The sequence below is a fragment of the Pteropus vampyrus genome, unplaced genomic scaffold (assembly GCF_000151845.1).
Source record: "Pteropus vampyrus isolate Shadow unplaced genomic scaffold, Pvam_2.0 Scaffold45, whole genome shotgun sequence".
Lineage (NCBI taxonomy): Eukaryota > Metazoa > Chordata > Mammalia > Chiroptera > Pteropodidae > Pteropus > Pteropus vampyrus.
In genome coordinates this window covers 259,914-280,523 of record NW_011888826.1, presented here as the reverse complement: position 1 = coordinate 280,523, position 20,610 = coordinate 259,914, and the positions used below count along the sequence as shown (strand labels likewise).

At 35.7% G+C, this 20,610-nt stretch overlaps 1 protein-coding gene across 2 annotated transcripts in view; it reads left to right on the top strand.

Moving 5' to 3' along the window:
* The window catches only part of ST18 (ST18, C2H2C-type zinc finger), a 261,551-nt gene that overhangs the window by 81,466 nt on the left and 159,475 nt on the right, over positions 1-20,610 (top strand). The gene's annotated exons all lie outside the window — the stretch shown is intronic.

The window sequence follows — 20,610 nt, the reverse complement described above, 5'->3', positions numbered from 1 at the left end:
AATGAACGTCTAGAATTGATACTCCCGGATCTAAAGGATTTGTAAAACTTCATTTAACTGCTTAAATTAATATAGTTTATAGTATATCTTAATTCTCAGATGTTAAATTTATTACATCATTTTTTTATTTTATAAATATAGGTATGTGTATGTCCGTGTAGGTACTTGCACACTAATTACTTCAGATTTACTTGGTTTGAAAAAATCTTGTTGGCATTGAATTAGAATTGCTTAAAATGTATATGATAATTTTATTTTACATATGTAGATTGTTTCCATTTAGGAACATAGTATATTTCTTCATTTAACTAAATTTATTGTATATCCCTCAGTTATTTTATAACTTTCCTTCTTTTTTTATGCTAAAGTGATTGTTATTTTTAAATAATTCCAGAATTACAGAAAAGATACATAAATAATACATTGGGTATTTTTTTTTAGAACTATTTTAGAGTAATTTACCTACGTAATGCCTCATCACCTCAAATACTTTAGTAATTCCTACAAGTAAGGACAAAATCACAATATAGTAAATTATAACCAAAATCAGGAAATTAACTCGTTGCATTTCTATCTACCATGTAATGATGGGAAAAACCCATTCAAGCATTACCAATTGTCTCAATAATGTCTTTTATAGGAAAAAGATTTAATCCAGGATGAAACGTTGCATTTAGTGTTATGCCTTTTTAGACTCCTTCAATCTGGAATAGTTTCTAAGTTGTTTTTTTTTTTTTTTAACTTCCATGACCTTGACACTTCTGAATATTATAAACCATTTTATAGAATATTTGTCAATTTGAATTTCAGTACCTTCATAATTACATTCAGTTTATGAATCTTAGCCAGGAACATCACAGAAGCAATGCTATATTATTGTGTAAATATTGCATCCTATGAGGTGGTGCATGATTTCTGTCTGTTTCATTACTGATATTCACTTTGATTTCTTGATTAAGGTGCATTGTGGGTTGAATTGTATTCCCCAAGATGATATGTTGAAGTGTTAACTCCTGCTACTTGTGAATGTGACCTCATTTGGATATAAGATCTTTAAAGATGTAATTAAGTTAAGATGAGGTCCTGTTGGATTAGGATGGGCCCTAAATCCAATTACTGGTGTTCTTATAAGAGGGGAGAGAATTCAAAACAGAAACACAGAGAGAAGAAGACCACATGATGACAAAAGCATATTGGAGTGATGTGTCTAAAAGCTAAGAAACACTAAAAATTTCCAAAAATCACTAGAAACTAGAAGTGACAATGAAGGACCCACCTGTAGAACATTCAGAGGGAGCTTGGCCCTGCCAACACCTTGACTTTGGACTTCTAACCTTCAGAACTGTGAGAGAATGAATTTGTGTCATTTTAAGCCACTCAATTTGTGGTAATCAGACACTTCAGCCCTAAAAAACTAATATGAGGTAATAGCTACGAGATTTCTATACAATAATTTCCTCTTTTCCTTAATAATAAATAAAATGTCTTTGAAGGGGGTACTTTGAGATTAAGTAAGAAAGTTTGTTGTAAAACTTTCACCCAGTAGTTTTTAGCATCTTTTGATGCTTTTTTGCTTAGTTAATTATTATGATTGCCAAATAGTAATTTTTCTAATGGCATCATTCCTTCTATGTACATTCTACTCTATGAAAGAGATATTTTCTCCAGTTATTTCTTTATATTTTTATACCTGTGTAGATTCATTAGCTGAGGTGTTATAAGTTACAAACATTATATTGTTGCTCAAATTATCCCAGACATGGTCAGCAGGAGAACACCTTCCAACTGGCTATTGTGTCTTTTTGACAGATTCCATAATTCTTTGACCCAACAAAACATTTCAAGTTCACCTTGTACTTTTCTGCCCCTGCCACAGCCTTGGTATCAGCCATTTCACTAAGGAGCCCCAGTTCTTTTTAGTGTATAATGATATAAAAACCAAGATGTAGGTGCTAGGTGTGCCCATTTCTATGGAGGCATTGGAAAAGATATATATGTTAGGATACACACACACACACACACACACACACACACACACACACTCACACACACACCATTGGAATTTGTATTTATACATCTATTTATATACATATATTAAAACCATGATTTATACCCTATACCTCCAAATCCAGTCCAGCATGATAAGATTTATTTTAATTTTCTCCCTTTCCTCACCTGTAACTCTCTTCTCTCAGTAATATATATGATTTCTAATATCTTCAACATTTTTCTTTATTTATTTAACACCCCTTTATTTAACCAATCTCTTTCACTGCTTCCACCCTCAACCTTTTCTGAAACCCTTATGTAGATGACCTCCTCACAAACCCAGACAAGCTGCTGCTCCTCCTTTGTGTAGATGCCCTCCAGAGGCTTGGAGACCCTTGGTGGGACACAGCAGTAACACTGTGGAAAGCCTTTGTCACTCCATGCCAGCCATCCATAATCCCTGCACTGTGTAGACACCACCTTCACCTTGTCTGGACTACAGTAGCCTTGCCAGGTTGTGACCATATCACCTCCTTACTAGGACACTTTTCTCAACCCTCTTAGACTCTGACATCTAGTGTCAAGTTGGATGGAAGGAAGGAAGGAAGGAAGGAAGGAAGGAAGGAAGGAAGGAAGGAAGGAAGGAAGGAAGGAAGGAAGGAAGGAAGGAAGGAAAGGAGGGAGGGAAAGGAAGAGGGAGGGACAGAGAGAGGGTAGAAATAAGGAAGGAAGGCATTCATACTATGTCTCATCATTTTTAAATTAATTCTTTTGAGATTTTTCAAGTAGTCATAATAACATCTGCAAAATAATGGATTTTCTACTGATTTTCTAATATTTCATCAAATTGTACTTATAGGAAAATGTTGAATAATGTAAAGCTAATATATTTTTTCTTATTTAATTGGAAATGTTTCTAATGTCTTAACTATGTGTGAATATTGGCAGTTGGTTTGAGATAGACTCTCTTTTATCAGATTAGGAATAAATATCACTTCTTGTTTGAGTTTTTGTGAACAATAAATTTTGAATTTTATCAAATGCACTTTTGGCATATATTAGGATGATAGTTTGACATTTTCCCTATGATTTAGTAATATAATCAAACATGTTAATAAATATCTTGTTAAAAACGTTCCCATGTTTTTAGAAAAGACACTGTTTTAAAATCACATCATTCTTTAACTATATGGTTATTTTCATTTGATTATTTTTCAGGAATTTTCTATTATTGTGCTATCCTCTTCATATTTTAGTATCAGTGCTACATTAATTTTGAAAAACATGTTGAAAGATTTTCTTTCTAATTTATACTTCAAAAGAGTTGAATAAATTAGAAATTATTTGATTTGAGATAACCTGCTGGTCAAACATTAGCACATATGGCCATTTTGAAAGGAAGGAAGTATTATGTCTCTATGACAACTTTAAACATTTCTTCCATTGTTAGCAAGCTATGTGGATATTCTACCTCTTCCTGATAACATTTTAGTAAGTCTGAAAATTTTAGTAATGTAAGTTTGAAACAACAATAATAATCATTTAGCATAAAAAGGAAATAACATTTCAGTAATGTGTATTTTCCTAGAAAATAATATGTTTAATTAATATTTTCAAAGTGACTTTCAAAGAGGGCTATAATATTTAAATCTTTTCAGTATTTGTGTCTATGTTCCTTGTTTAATGTGTGGTGTTGTGTATCTTTACTTTCTCTTTCTCTTTCTCTCTCAATCTTTCTTTCTGGCAATTACATCAGAAGTGTGTTTACTTCAGAGTTCAGCACATTTCTCTATATATTTAGGAAGTAAATATATAGGCTTTGTGGACCATGTGGTCTCTACTGCAGCAGCTATTCAACTCCACTCTTATAGCATGAAAGGAGCCAGAGACAGGATGTAAATGAATGAGTATAGCTGGGTTCCAATAGACTTTTATTATGGACAACAAAATTTAAATTTTATATAATTTTCATGTGTCATGAAATATTATTCTTTATTTTCTCCCCAACTATTTGAAAATGTAAAAACCATTTGAACTTGAGTGTTATACGAAAACAGGTTGCAGGCAGGATTTGGCCTGCAGGCCATAGTTTTTCAATCCTTAGTCTATTTCACAGATTTCAGCAAACAAACAAACAATCAAAAAGCCTACTTAAATTTGTTTATTATATCTCTACCTAATTTCTTGTTCTCTAAATTACTTAACGTTTTAAGAATTTAGTCATCTCTTCCATCTACTTTCATTAATATGGATTTTTTCTATCTTCTTGAGTTTAATGCTTAGATTTTTTAAATTATTTTTCACGAATGTTCAAGTATACAGCAATCTGTATAATAATGTAATGAACAACCATAACCTCATTACCCTGCTTAATAAATAAGAGGTTACAAATAGAGAAAAAACACTTCTCTCTTGAGCAGCCTGGTGGACAAACTAACTTTCATACCCTCCCATTGGAAACCATTTTAAAAACCAAAAAAGCTGGATTAACTGTGTTTTGAAATATATTACTGAGCTAGATAAACAAAAGGAACTAAAAGAAGGCTTAAAACAATTTAAAATCAGGGACCTCAAAGAACTGATCAAAAATGTCAAAGTAATTTCAGCCCTAAGATGGTTATCTGCCAGCTCTTTGAGACCAGGAGCTTCTGTGATTCCTAATGGGCTCGAGGGAAGGAATCTATCCTGGACTCACTAGAGCTAGGGCCTCATGGGCTATACACACTCAGAAAAGGGTGAACACAGATTAGGATAGCATGACTTGACCAGAACCCTGTGGGAAAAAAATAAACTCCCATGAGTATTTGTAACCCAGAACTGGCTTTCACACCCACTTGTAGCCTGGTTGAAAAGCTGAAATTGAGAACTAAATATAAAATGGTCTTAGGTTGATGATGGTTTTAGGTGATTAGCTGGAAAGCACATGAAAACCTGCTCAGAAGCAATGCTATTTTAGGTAGGTCTGCAAAAATTTCTGCAAGACTCATGGACTTGCATTTTTAAATTTCTAAAGGAAATCACAAGAATAACAAAGCAAAGCTCAGCCTGAACATGTGTCATATAGTGTAACTGTCAGATTTAGAATATAAAATAGGTAGGTTTAATATGTTTTAATATAGAACAGAGAAGCTTAAAAATATGAGAATGAAGCCCGATATTTAAAAAGTGACACTGAAGATTTGAAAAAAAAAAAAAATGAAACAATCAGAAATTAAAAATATTATTACAATTATTAATTATCTATTTTAGATAGAAACAATGTCTCACATAAAAAGTATAAGATGCAAAAAAGAATACGTTTAAAGGTAATGGTAAATGACTAGACATGATTTTATGTCATTTGGTGGACCCATGCTTTTCTATTTTTCCAGTAATGGATAAGAGGATTTGAATGCTAGGCTCAAATATCCATCTTAAAAGGAAACTTTCTTATTCTTTTTAAAATTTTTTAAATAAGTGTAATGCATGCTCGTTGTACACAGGAAAAAAGAGAAAATTAGAAAAGTTAATGTAAGATATTCATAATTTATCAATTGCTAATATTTCGATATATTACTTTTAGTCTTATCAATTATACTATGTACTTAATTAGCTTCATGCTAATTATATTTTCAATCATTTTTAAATAACTACTAAAATATGACTCTTTTTCCATGTCATTGAATGATCTTCAGAAATATCACTTTATACTACTACTTAACATCTCATCGTTTGTCTGGACCATAACGTGGCGGAGACCAGCTAGATGCTCACCAATTACATTTCCTCTTCTGGGCACACAGCCTTTCTTGCAATAATTCTGGCCCAGGACTGTGTTCTGGTCATTGAATTACGTGCAAAACTGAAGTGTGCTGTTTCCAGGCCCTACAGTGACTCGGGGGACCCTCCTATAGCTGAAGGCAGGGCCAGTGGAGCCTCTGACAATGCACCAGTGGCCTGGCATGAGTCAGGGTCTCAATCTCTTCCTATTGTTGTCGATTAAGAAGTAGGTAGCTGGGTCCAGAGGAAATAAGAACTAGGTTACAGAAGATAAAACAATCATTTGGGGAAAACAGATAAAGTTCTTTATACTGTTGTCAATTACTTTCAGAAGAGAAACCCTGGTCATAATTAACTTCTATGTGCAGCTCTCATTAGCTCAGGGAGAAACCATTTGTTCATGATCTGTAATGATCAGAACCTTTCCTCAGTGTATACAACAGGCATTTTAGAGAAAGTGCCCATTTAGCTTTCTTGGTATGTGACTTGTCATTTTCTAGCCTTTGTCACTTTACTGTTGAATTTAGAATATACATACGCACACACACTATGAGCTGTTTACATATTATAAGTATGTTACAAATATTTCTTCTTTATTAGTAACTTTTACAATTTATAATATTTTTGATGCAAATACCTTTAGCTTTTTAAATCTTAGAAAATCAGACCTATTATTTTTTGTTGTTTATAATTTCTTCCATTGCTTCTATTCTTAGAACCCTAGCCCTCTTAGAACAAATTTTTTTTCTAGACAAACTTTAAGTCCTAAGTTAAAAGTTTACTCTGAAATTCATTTTTATTATGATTATAGGTAAGAAATACCATTTAATATTAAATTTTTTTATTATAACAAAACAAAATATATAACTTCGTCATTTACTGTGTTTATTGAGCAAGTATTAACTGCTTTACATGCACTGCTTAATTTAATCCTTACAACAATCAATGAGATAATACTGTTGTTAGTATCTTATCTTAGAGACAAAGAACAGGAGCTGAGGGGCTTTAAGTGTCTAGTCTACAGTGATGGAGCTAGGAAGTGGAGGAGCCAGGATCTGAGCCCAGTCCAGCAGGCTCTGCATCCCCAAGCCAGCAGTCTTGGCTCCTGTGCTATCTGGCACCATTTTTTCTTGGGCGTGAGGGTGATATCTGTAGAGTCAAGGTGATACTTTCTTCTTTGTACGTAAATTCTTACATAAATTAAGGTCTGTTCGTGGGGTATCAGTTCTGTTCCATTTGTCTCTCTGACTCATGTGTTATTATCTCATTATTAAAATTTTAGTAATATTCAAAGAGAAATTAAATGCCATTCTACATTAAGCTTTTAGAATTTCTTCCACTAATTGCAACTTCATCTTTCTTTGCATTTCAGTTATACCTTATTGATACTTTCTTTTGAAATTCATTCTTGGAAAAAATTCTAATATTCATTCTATTTTATTTAACACTTATCTGCACAGTTGTCTTGGATCCTGTACTAGACTGCTATCTTTTTTAAGACATGAGATACTTTTCTGTAGCGTCTACACTATGATTTCTCATGGTTAGTCAATAAATAGTTGTCTGACTTAATTCTTTTATATTGGATCATATGTATTGAATTTAGTTTATTTAACACTATTATAGTGCCTACTATGTGCCAGATTTTATTCTAGTGCAACAACTTGAGAAGGCAGAACTACACTCTAGAGTGTAGAGTATTGCTACACTCTAGAGGTGGGGAGGCCATGCAGCCAGTACTCAGAGAGTCACAACTTGAGCCTGGGCTGGCTGGCTCTGGCTTGCCCATTCTGTGTTCATTGTGCTATTGGCCCCTCCAGTGAACAGAGCATTAGGTGGTGAGAAACAGGTGGTATATGAAGTTTCTGCAGAGGCCTTAGGCCTGCACTTGGAGGGATGGTTATATAACTCTGGACAGAGAAGAGGTAAAAGCATTCTCGGCAGAAGCAACAGCTTACGTAATGTGGGAGAAGAGAAGCATACCATTAGTGGAAATCAACCAGACTTTAATGACAGATATTTCTTTGTTGGGAAATCAAATAACTTTGGAGGGAAAATGTGTAACCAACAGCCCATTGTGATTTTTTAAATAACTTTTGATTCCCAAATCTTAATTGAATCTAAGCAATTTGAAATTCTACTTTCCCCTAGCATTGCACTACTATTTTTTTTTCTATACACACAATGTTAAAACAGAATGATGCCAAGCAGCAAAGAATTTGCATGTTAAGTTTGGCTCGTGTTTTCCAGGCAGGGGTTGTGTCAAGTTGGGGAAATTACATTGTCCCGATTTTTTTCCAACAAGACATCATAGTAGATTATCTGGCTGCCACCACTCATTGCGGTGCAGCTGCTCCCTTGTTCTGTTTGTCCTAAGCATTCTCAAATGCTGCTGAAGTCAGGTGGGATGCAGAACATACTGGGAGGCAGGTTGGCTTAACAATAATAAGGAGGCAGGTTGAGCGTACAGTGAGGAGGAAGGCAGAAACCGGTGGTGCAAGTCCAGCTTCCACCAACTATTTTCTATCTGATATGTTAACAATTGTTGGAGCTTGTCTTGCCTAATTCAAAAGGGAAAAGAAGAAGCTTTTTCACATGAGCCTCAAAATTGTCCCCAAACCTCTTCACTTTTCGGTGTTTGATCTTACTAAACAGGTACTGTAACTACTGTGTTTTTAAAAGGGGTAGGTCAGAGAGATGTCAGAGAGAGAGTGCATAAAATTTTGTATCAGGAAAAATTTCTGCACAGATATTTCAGAAGGAATCATAATTCTGTGGCTGTTACAAATGATCCATTTTGTTAATCTGAATTTCTAGGGTCATTAAAATTTTTTTCTCTGCTTCAGAGTAGTTTATTACTTAGAGAGGGGGTGGGGGGAAAGCCAGTTTAAAACCAGGTATAGGAAGAAAGCTGACAAAAACATAAATTAGAGGAAGAACTTAATTTAAAAAGTGTCAAAAAGGATAGATAGTCTTAGTTCAATAATAAAGCCTGGTTCAAGAGCTTCTATCTTTAAATAAAGCATTCAAGCACTCTATTACCTGTATACAACCAATCTTTGATTTCCAATCTAAGTCTATTTTTGCTTCTCGTGATTAGCATACAAATGTGAAAAAAAGAAAAAAGTGGTTACATGCGTGACGATTAGGACATGCCTTTGACTTTAATGTCAGTGGTTTGTCAGACTAGAGGTGATGAAATGAATTGCTGCTTTGTGGGCTCCCTTAGAGGTAAATCTTGTCTGAAAATGACTCCTATCCATCTCCTTTTATTTGCATTCTAAGTTCATCATACAAACTGCAAGCACATAAGCGTATATTTGTTTTAAAAGATATAAAGTGTAATAGCATATAGCAACTTGCTAATATATGTGAGCAGGCAGTGAGCTGTGTACGTTATCTCTATATGGGAGATTTGAGTACAGAGATTTAGCCTAAATGTGGGGCTCTGCCCTGTCAAGAATCATGTGCTGAATACAAGAAACAAGAGGGTAAAGTATTAAGAGAAGCCTTTTGTTGGCGGCTGACTCAATGTACAGGAAGGCCTCAGGTTAAAGGCATCTTCTTTTAGTTTTATTTTTGAGGATGGTGTTGAGAGGTACTACCTGTTCACGGATTTTATGAAAAGGGCAACTCATTTAATTTTGTATGAGCAGGAGCTAAGCCCATAAAAGATAAACTTTAAAACTCTCTAATAATACTACTAGGAAGGGATACATGCCGGATTGCTGCCTACTAGAACTTCCTCTCAGTATTTGGAATCTTATCTGAAAAAAGGGTCCCTGGTCTTGAGAATCTCTAGCTTGTTTCTCAGTGCCAGGGGCATGCTGAAGCAGCAAGTTCCTTGGTGGGCTTTGGTCCCTGCATGAGGGGCCTTGTAGAAATAGAGGTTTGACTGCACGTAGGTGGTTGCTGACGGATGGCCCCATTTACATCAAAGGCAGTTATTATGCATGAAACCACTCAAGCATCATTTGTCTCAGGGAGTTCAACCTGTCCATTTTTCAGTTCCTTTCTGATTCAGGGTCAGACACAAATGAAAGATCTTGGGTTGGCTTCATTTTGAGCCAATGTTACTTCCTGCTTTATTTACAGAAAATTTATTGAAAGAACATCACACTTACAATATGTGAAAATGTCCTTTTCTAGGGCCTCTGTGAAGCACTAGGGAAGCCCTAATAGGGCTGGAGCCCCTATTCACATTGCATGCCCAGGACTCACCTGGACACTCAAAGTCATAAACTTGTGGGCAGTGTGCAGCGAGCAAGATGACCACTATGGGCAAATGCACTAGAAGACCACACTGTTTGAAATCCCAGGTCAGCTTTTCATGTCCTTTGAGTCTGAACTTAAAGAAAACAATCTTTCTTCACTTTAAAGTGAGGCTTCGGATTTCATTCCAGGATAAGAAATGATTAATATGGTCTTAGACTTTCACTCAAAAGATTACTGATATTTGTGTAGTGAATTACAGTTTAAAAATTCTATATTATTTATAAATAATATATTATTTAATCCATGTAGTAATCATACAAAGAAGGCATTATTCCCACTTATCAATGAAGAAATTAAGCCTCCAATTGGTTTAATCAAATTTCAAAGACAAAATAGATTAATGAAAAGAAGCAAACATAGCCAAAAAAAATTATGTAAAGAACTAAAAAAGAATCACGATCTGAATGCAAGAAATGAGAAAGCAAAGTATTGTGGCAAATATTATGTTGGCTACTAACCCAATGCATATAAACACTGGGTCAAATACACTGGCCTTTACTTTTTTCTTTGAGCATGGAGTAGAAGAAAGATGTGACACAATGTGAATATGAAAGAACATACTTAACACTAAATACGTTCTATAAGTTACACATCATAATGGTATACTGTGTGTACTACATTGTCTTCACTTTGCTCCTTTCCCTTTAGACAGTCATCACAGCCAGGTCTCTGGTCCATGCAGCTGAGTCAGGAAGGCTTTCTCTGCTACACAGTCAGGATCTGCACAACGTAGGGTCACAAAAATTCTCCCTTCTTCTCTAGGTTCTTTGGCTTGTCTAATAATTAAATTGATATGACACATTAGTAGAAAAAAATTTTAATTATGTACATAAAGATATGCAGACTTAAAAGGAAGCCAGGTAATTGAAGCTTATATAATGTCCTGGGCTAAGGAAAGGGGTGGGAGTCTGAGGATACTAAGGGGAAAAAGACCACTCATAGGATGGGAGAGGAGATGTTTAGAAAACAAAAGTCATCCTTTTATGAAGATAAGTTTCTTAAGTAAAAAGGTATCTCTTGTAATAGCTCTGTTAGTGGTACAGGCCCTTTTTCTAATGTAAATTTAGGCAGTTAAAGGATGTTAAAGAGCTTTTTTAAATCTGAATTTTGATTGTCTTAAATTCAAAATAATCTGTATGCCAAAGAGACATATTTTGAGATGGTGTATTCTGCATTCCTTTAAGAACAAAATGTTAAGCCCCACATTCTGAATCTAAATTTTATCTCTTCTACTATCCCTCATTACCTTTTAAATAACTCTGTAAAGAATCATGAAGATGGAAAGCTCAAACATTTCATACATAATTTGCAGAACTGAGGCTTCTGTTACTTCATACATGTAGCAGAATCACATTTTGGGGTGATCTGTATGGATATATAAATATATACAAGCATAGAATTCAAGGTCTAGAGGGAACACACAAAATTCTTATGATTTATTAACTTTCAACCTCCTACAAATAATGTTAAAGCCATCAAAGAACGATATTTAATTTGACAAGTTATGTGTGCCGATTCATTCATGGGAAGAGGCCAGAATAACTTCATTATATGCAGATCCTATATCTGAGATTTTCCTCTTTTATTTGAAAGGAGGAGACAGAGTTGATTGACAATCTAATTTCTAAGCATCTGTATCTTGGTTTTATAAAACCAAGGCTTTGTGTTTGTTTACTGTGGAAAAGGTTTTGTAGATGAGCCTCATCATTTAAAAACACTCAATTGTAAATCTGAATAAAAGTAAAAACAATTAAACTCAATAGACACACATTGGAGTTAAATGCCTTTCTCAGTATCCCCAGTGATCACTGAAGGGAATGTTGAGCCAAGACTTTTCCCTAAAGGACAGTGTGTCGGTAGCTTATTCATTTTATGTTAATAACATGTTATAGTCCAGAGTGAGAAGATTCTGTTTGATAGACACACACCTGAGGCTGTTTAAGGCATTAGGTGGATAAACTTGTAAGAAATAATTTCTTCTTGTGTCATCACATCCCCTAGCAGATATTTCATGCACATAGAATATATTTAATCGAACATGTCTTCCATTGATACACATACACGCACAAAATGTAACCAGTCCTATTTGTCTTAACAGGTTCATATGATATAGTTAGTACCATCTGGCTTCCAAACACCAGCACCTCTTACAGTGCATTTCTGTGTGCAAGTGAAGTGACACTGCTTTATTAAAGCATATAAATAGATACTTCTTAAGCAAAGTGAAAAAATAAACTTTTTTTTTTTCAGATTAATGCATGGAGTGCTAGAAGTGGTACAAGTGAGCATATTTCTGAATTTCGCAAGTTAAATGTTTTCTGAGGGAAGAGTTAATATCTATTTTAGTGATTTCCACTAAATAATAGTCAAGTTTATGTACATTTTCAGCCACTGTATGAATACTATGTGAAAGAATAGAGAACATACCTATTAACAAAGCTGAAAGATGAGAAATAAAAAAGAGATACAATAAAATGAGGATTATTTGCAAATTAAAAGATGAAACATAAGAATATATTTTGAAAAAAATGAGCAGTTGTAGATTTTTTAAGCTGATGAATTTATCTGGAATATAAGTAATGTAAAGTATCCATTAATTATATTATCAAAATAATACTTCAAAAGAGAAAGACTCAAGATCACCTTAATATTCAACTTAATTTCCAATGGTCTTAAAATTTTTTGATCAATGGTTAAACTACATGTAGTAGTAGATGAATTTTGCTTTCCCAAAACAAATAACAAGAGAAACAATCTTTAATGATCATTTAGTATCTCAATAAACCAACTGAGCTTATGTGATGTACCAGTGGCAGGCCTTGCCAGCCACTGTGGGACTTGAGTAGTGAGACAGCTCAGAGGTAGGGCACATGTCCTGCCTACCAAGGGAAAAAGTCATCTGCTAAAAAATTGCAGTTTATTTAGCAAATGTTGGGTGCTCAGCAGTGGGGACAGGGCAGTGAACAAGCCTAACAGTATATCTGCTCTTCTGGAGCTTATATTGTGATGGGAAAGGAAACTAAGTAGGCAGTACCAGGCAGTGATTGATACCGATGCAGGACAGGGCAAAGTATCCTGAGTGGAGGGAACTCAAACCCTGCACCGAGAGTCTTGTCTGAGCTCAAGTAAGAACTCAAATGCACACCAAAGTTAGAGTCAAAGAGGAAAGTTTATTAGAGAAAGGGTAATGCTCTGTAGACAGAGCATGGTCTCTTCTCAAGTAGAGAGTGAGAGAGACTAAGAGATGCTCAGAGGGACACAGAAAGAGACAGTGACAGTGAGAAGAATAGAGAAAAGACACTGAGAGTGACCCTGAGTATTCGGAGAATGTACTTTATATATCATCTTTCGTTTCTGTGAATTACAGTTTAAAGACTTTGTTTACTCATTTTTCTTTGATGGTATGGGCAATATGAAAGAACAAGAATATGTAGTATGGAAAGGTAAAAATATGTAGTGTGAAAGGCCTGCTGGAAATTCCCAGCCTTTGATCCATAGGTTTCCCGTGGTTTTAGCCATAGGGAATGAGTGAATGAGTGATTTTATTTTGTGTAGGGTGAGACTTAAAGACTCTGTTTTCCCTTCAGACTGTGGGGAATGGGTTGTTAGCAATCCCAATAGAAATCTTCCTTTGTTCTGCAGGTTTCCTCATGGTCTGGCTGCAGGGCTGATCAGCATATTGCGGGCTCTGAATATAGCTTGATTTAATGTTTTAGTTTTCTTGCCTTCTCCTTACATTAATACTATCACAAAACCAGCACGGTGCTCTGATGAAGAGAAATGATAGGGGTGACTTAAGGGTGACACTTTTAAGGCTTCATTGCAGAGATGCTGTCCAAGCTGGTGTTGAGCAGATACCAATATACAGCTACAATACAATATGCCCTTGAGAAAACAGTTAGAATGGGAACAATGTAGTAGAGATCACAAAGAGAGTGGTTATGAAGAAGTGTAAGGGGACAAGGTCCAGGAAGCCATGAAATCCTATATTGGAAAACTTGACCTAGCCTGGTTGATAGGAATTGGACTGGGGTAGTGGTGCTTGGGGGCTGGTGAGGTAAGTCTCCCTTGAGTTGGAGTTTGTGAATAAAAGGGAGATAACTAGATACAGAGGGTAGAGAAGAGTTTTCCACACCTCACACTTTTTGGGGATGCAGTGAGGACTAAAACTAAATATCCCTGCCTTCTACACCAATTTGTATTAGTAAATTAACATATTTAGGACTTTTAACAGATTAATTTTCTCTCTAATATCCAATGGGGCAAGTATTCATCAACCTTTTGTTGTTTTTCTATTCTTGTTGGTTTAAAGATAATTTTAAAAAAGCATTTCTTTATAATTAAACATTCTATATCTCAAGTTTTTATTCATTAAGCATTCTTCCTATCAGAGAAGATGTCAAATGTTGCATTTCCCTTTGAGGGAACTATTAGTGTGTTCACAAAAAAAAATCAGTAAAATGAGAGGTCTCCAAATTATGTCAAATGCCCAACCCGCTGAGTTGCTCAGGATGCTTGTCCTGGAGAAAAGAATACTCAGGTGGGAAGCTTTAACCCACTCTGTCCATAATACGAAGTGGTTATGTGGAAGAGGGAATAGATTTGTGGTTGGTGCTGGGCCAGGCAAAAGACAGCGTGGGATCAAAGTTGTAGGGAAATAAATGGTCCTTGAGGAGGGACTCGCAGCCCCCAGAGCTGTACCAGGTGTACCATGAGCAGAGACACAACTTAAGATGCTGCCTTAAGACCTGTGTTTCAATCTTGGTTCCATCTTTTACTAATTCCATGATCTTTGGCCTTCATTTCCCATTCTGTAATAAAAAGGGATAAACACACCGATCTCTAAGAAGGGTAAAAGGCAAAACTTTCCATCTCTCAAAAACTGCAAAGGAAGCTACTTTAATGGCTATAGTGGCAGAGGGTGGGAGAGTGGATTTTAGAGAAGAGGATTCCACTCTTGCAAACACCCCACCCTGATAGCTTATTATTCTTTGAGAAAGAAGTAAATAACAGACTTGACTTAGGTGATTGAGTGGCAGGCCTTCTGAGTATTGTGACATCCTAATTATTATTATCATTTTTTGTTCTGTTTTGGTTTTTATTTTTTTTTATAATGGTGACCTTGATTAACAAAATCCAATATGTTTCAAGTGTACAATTCAACAGTAAGTCATATACATATTTCATTGTGTATCACTGCCCATAGTTAGATTTTCTTTCTGTCACCTCATATTTGACCATTTTCACCCCATCTACCTCCTCCCATCCCACTTACCCTCTGGCAACCAATAGTCTACTATCCATGTCCATGAGTTGCTGTTTGTCATGTTTGTTTGTTGCTTTTAGATTTATATCCCACATATAGATGATATGTGGTTTTCAACTTTTTCTGTCTGGCCTATTTTGCTTAGCCTGAATATCTCAAGATCCATCCATGTTGTTGCAAATGGCAGTATTTCATCTTTTATAGCTGAGTAATATCCGTCGTATATACGTACCACCTCTTTATCCATGTCTTGGCCATTGTGAATACTGCTGAAATGAACATTGGGGTGCATATATCTTTTCTAATTAGTGTTTTGGTTTTCTTTGGACAAATACCCAGAAGTGCAATTGCTGGGTCATAAGGTAGTTCTATTTTTAATTTTTGAGAAAACTCCAAACTGTTTTCCAAAATGGCTGTAACAATTTGCAATTCCAACAGTGCACAAGGGTTCTCCTTTCTTCACATCATCATCAACACTTGTTTTTTGATTTATTGATAATAGCCATTCTGACAGAAGTGGGGTGACATGTTATTGTGGTTCTAATTTGCATTTCTCTGATGATTAGTGACGTTGAGCATCTTTTTATATGTCTATTGGCCATCTGTATGTCCTCTTTGGAGACATGCCTCTTCAGGTCCACTGCCCATTTTTTAATTGAATTTTTTTGATGTTGAGTTGTATGAGTTCTTTATAAATTTTAGATATTAACCCCTTATAAGATGTATCATAGGCAAATATCTTCTCCCATTCAGTAGGTTGTCTTTTACTTTGTTGATAGTTTAGAGTATCCATTATGCTGCGTAAACAAAAATACTTAACTTCAGTTCTACTTGGGGTTATCAACCCCTCAGACTGATATTATGCCAAGGGTCAGGGTAGGGATGACCTAGTTATTAGTCCACCCAGTTTACTCTGCGCTGAGCCCCTGAGCCCAGCAGCTCCCTTTCCCTTCATCCTTGGCCATGCTGCTTTCCTCTCTCTCTACCCTTTTCTAGGGGAAATTCTATTAAGAGTTTGTTCCAGATATTTATCTGTGTCTACAATTCCTTAAAGGACTAAACTTTTAAATTATAGTTTTATTTGCTTCCCTGTGTTTTTAAAAGAGAAAGAAAGTTAGAAAGACTTGTAAGTTACCCTGTTTCTCACCCTCCCACCTCTCCAAAGAGCATGGAAGAAACAACACCTTATTCAATGTAATGAAACACAAGGAGAAAAAGAAACTAGTTAATATAGCCAAATATTATCAAGACAATCTTACTGTACTCTTAGAATATAATGTAATTATTAAAAATATCTGTAATCCTTGTAAAATTTTTGATATCTTGGATAGATTGTATATACATAGAAATTTGGAAATGACCATTATTTTGAATTTCTTCTATTTAATTAGACCTTTGTATATTTTGATGTTAATCTTCTAAAAGGCCACTAGAGTTTTAGGTTTCTATTTTTAACCATATTTTATAAAAATCAGTAACATGTTTCTGCCTTAGTTATTGTAGATAAAATATTTTTGCTTAGTCTTTTCTCTAGACTCTAGTTCTCAAATTTAAGTGTGTGTCACACATAACCAGAATCACTTCAAGAGCTTATTAAACTACAGGTTTCCAGGCCTCATCCTCAGAGTTTCTGATTCAGTAATCCTGGTACTGAGCTCAAAAAGTTTCATTTCTAACAAGTTCCCAGGTGATGTTGGTCCAGACGCCAAACTTTGAGAACCACAGACTTAGTGATTATCTAGTAGCCAGATAATGTTGCTGTGAGGCAGTACGTTTTAGTGGAATAAGCTTGAATTTTGGATTCAGACATACCTGGGTTCAAATGTGAGGAAAATCCCACGCCAAACTTTGAGAACCACAGACTTAGTGATTATCTAGTAGCCAGATAATGTTGCTGTGAGGCAGTACGTTTTAGTGGAATAAGCTTGAATTTTGGATTCAGACATACCTGGGTTCAAATGTGAGGAATACCCTGACCCTTGGCCATACATAATCAGTTCAAGGTGTAGGCTCGCCCTCTTCCTGTCCTCATTAGCATACCCCAGCTACTGGCCAACTGTTGTAATTTTTTGTAATCTTCATAGCCTGTTCAATTAAAAAAAAAAAACTTGCAATAAAAAAGAAACGATAACAATGATATTACAAATACTTTGTGTTTGTGTGGAGTTTACAGCTTAAAAAATATCATGTACAGAGAAGCAACATGACACAAGAAAATTGTGGAATTTGGGTCCAACACCTGGGTTTAGCTATCTGCTATTTTTTGCACGATAATATGACTTTAGGCAAGGCATTTCATCTCTTGAATGCTATTATTTCTCACATATAAAATGGGAAAAAAAGATAATGCCAGCTTCATACTGTGCCTGGTACTAAATGTAATGTTACTTCCTTTTAAAGCTCACACTTTTCTGTTTTTAAATGTGGACATTTGGAAATTGACTGAAAATAAGCTTCACACAAAAGGATATTCATTTACACATGATTCTTTACATTATAGGAGAGTAACTAACAAAAAAGAACTTCAAAAGTGGTATTTTGACTTGTCAATAAACAATATAGAGAAGGAATGCCCTTTAAGAGCCAAAGAAGACCAACAGTAAAATGTGACAAATATTTTGGAATTGGATATTTTCCAAAGACTCCACAGACATTTTCTGACATCAGTGGGAGGCCTAACATTTCAGGTCATGCCCCTGAATCACCTAGGGGGTTCTGATTCCCCCTCCCCTTCTGTGCACCTTTAGAGTCTAGTCTTGATCTTCCTCACTCTTTCAGACTGAAACCTTTGTGTATTTCTTGTCATTGACAGTTACCTTTTTCAAAGATTCATATATACGTTCTGTTTGCCATACGACCCTAATCCCAGCCAGTCTGGGTTAGAGGCTGGCATGTGACTTACTTTTATAAGGAGAGGCTGCAAACAAAGTGAGAAAGATGACAAGAAAAATACAAGGTAATTCTGTTGCTGAGGTAGGAAATATCTCAGCAACAGAAAGTTAAAACTAAAGAACTGTGTTCTATATATAGAATGAGAAGTTCTATCTCTATTACACTTAAGAAATCATATTTCTATCTTGTATTTCTAAGAGTAACAACCAGACTACAAAGGGGAAGATGACCAAGATCATAGCTTTCAGCTTGGACCAGAATCTAGTATCATGGTGATGATGAATACAAGGCTAAATACTTATTATTCTCGTTAGATGGAAACCAAGGTCGTGAGAACCTTGGAGTTAAAAGAGATCTTAGAGTCATCCTATCCAGCTTTTCTCCTTGTGGGAAATAGCCTCACCTCATTCAGCTTCTCTCCAGTGCATCCCCAATGATAAGTTAGCAGTTCCATTTTTGAATACCTCATTGTTTAGAACATCCTTTCGTATGGCTGGCCAATGTTTTCTTCCTTATTACTTATGTTAATTATCTTAATTGTGCCTTCTGGTGTGAAACAGAATATAAAAGAAAAAAAAGTTCCTTAGAACTCTGAAAGTCCTAAATATATTTTCAAATAAGATTGGGCCAACTAGTAATTAAAGCTACATTTGATTTTTTTTTGGGGGGGGGTTATATTTTCTCCTTTAATCTCCATGAGGGTTTTCAAATTCTCTATTCTATTTTCATTTTCCATTTCTTCACAATTCCTGTAGCCTCGATGCTGTGTTCTCTAGGACTCACAGTCCATCATCAGCAACATTTTCTACAATTTGAACTTGTTTAAGGTCTTGTCCTCACCTAAATCTGTTTTTTTTCCAGAAGACACTGGATTCCCTGCAACTCTGCAGAAGTGATAGCTGTTTTCTCTTTAATGTTCGTTGAGATAATGGACTTAAAGGTGGAATATGCGTCATCTCCTTGCCTTCCCCCACCTCCACCACCATTGTTGCTTCCAGACCATCCTCCTTCTCTCTTCCTAAAGAGCCACAGCTCTGCATCCTCTCCTAGGGGCAGTCATTTGGAGATCCTTTGATCACTCCCCCTCATTTCTCAAAGATTTTAGCTCCAGGCTCAAAGTTACTCTTTTAAATACTATGGGTAATTTTTTAATTTTCTGGTTATTTCTGCATCCATAAAGAATCGTTGTCATAGATGATTCCTTTAAAAATTTTAGCATTTCAATTACTTGTATTCCTCCTGGCCACTCACTCTCACAATTATGCCCCTGGCCAATAACTACAGATGCATTCTTGCCTAATTTTTAAGAATCTCGTCCATCTGAGCACCTCCACCTTCACTCTTCAAGCAAGTCCTTCTAACATTCCAAGTCCAACATCCTTTGCCATAGTAGGGTCTAAAATCTTCTAATACCAGGAATCAAACTTTCCATAATCAAATGTTCAAATCATATCCATGTATACCATTCCAGCTATGCCTCTCTCTTGCTTCTTCTTACTCTCTTGGAAAAAAATCTTTGCTTAAAAACTTAGTTAATTCCTATTTTTGCCTCTTTGCATCTGTACCAATGTGACTGAATGTGCCTGGGTTATTTTCAACTAGGTTGACTGAGCTCATTTCAAATTCATGACCAGGACTAATCTCAGGACTAAATCTCAGGACTAATTCCACATGGTCATCATGCTACATTTCCCTAAATTGTTCATGTTTCTAGTCTTTTAGATTTGTCTCTTCAAATTTCCAAAACCCTCTCCTCCATTCTCACTCTTAGTTGGTGAACTTTCACTAAGAAAATTGCACCCATCAAAAGAGAACTTCTCCAAGTTACCATCTACCCACCTACCAGTAACTAGCTTACACTCAACTTTCCTGCTAGGACTGTCACTGGTTCTATCAAAGGCCAGCTCTCCACTTTCCTACTAGATTGAATCCATCCTCTTCTCATCAAGGCTAGGGCATCACAGCATTCTAGCAATTCTCCTCTTTCTCCTACAACTATTTTTCCCTTTCTTTTGGATCATCTCTCCCTCCTTCATAATAGTTTCAGAAACTTTTTGACTACTCTTTCACCACCTGCCATACTCCTCTGTTTTCCATTCCAGCAAACCTCCTCAAGACTTGTTAGTCCTTCCTAGACCCAATTGCTCTTCTCTTCTCTCAGACTTGCTTCCACTCAGGATTTTTCCCTACATCAACTATGACTTTATGTTGTTACACCCAGGAGTTAAGTCTCAGGTTTCCCTTTACTTGAATAATCAGAAATATTATATATGGTTAATCTTGACTTCCTTGATGCATATCTTCATTATCACTGACTTATGGAAATGTTTTTCTCCCTCCCTCCCTCTCTCCTTCCCTCCTTCCCTCCTTCCTTCCTTCCTTCCTTCCTTCCTTCCTTCCTTCCTTCCTTCCTTCTTCCCTCCCTCCCT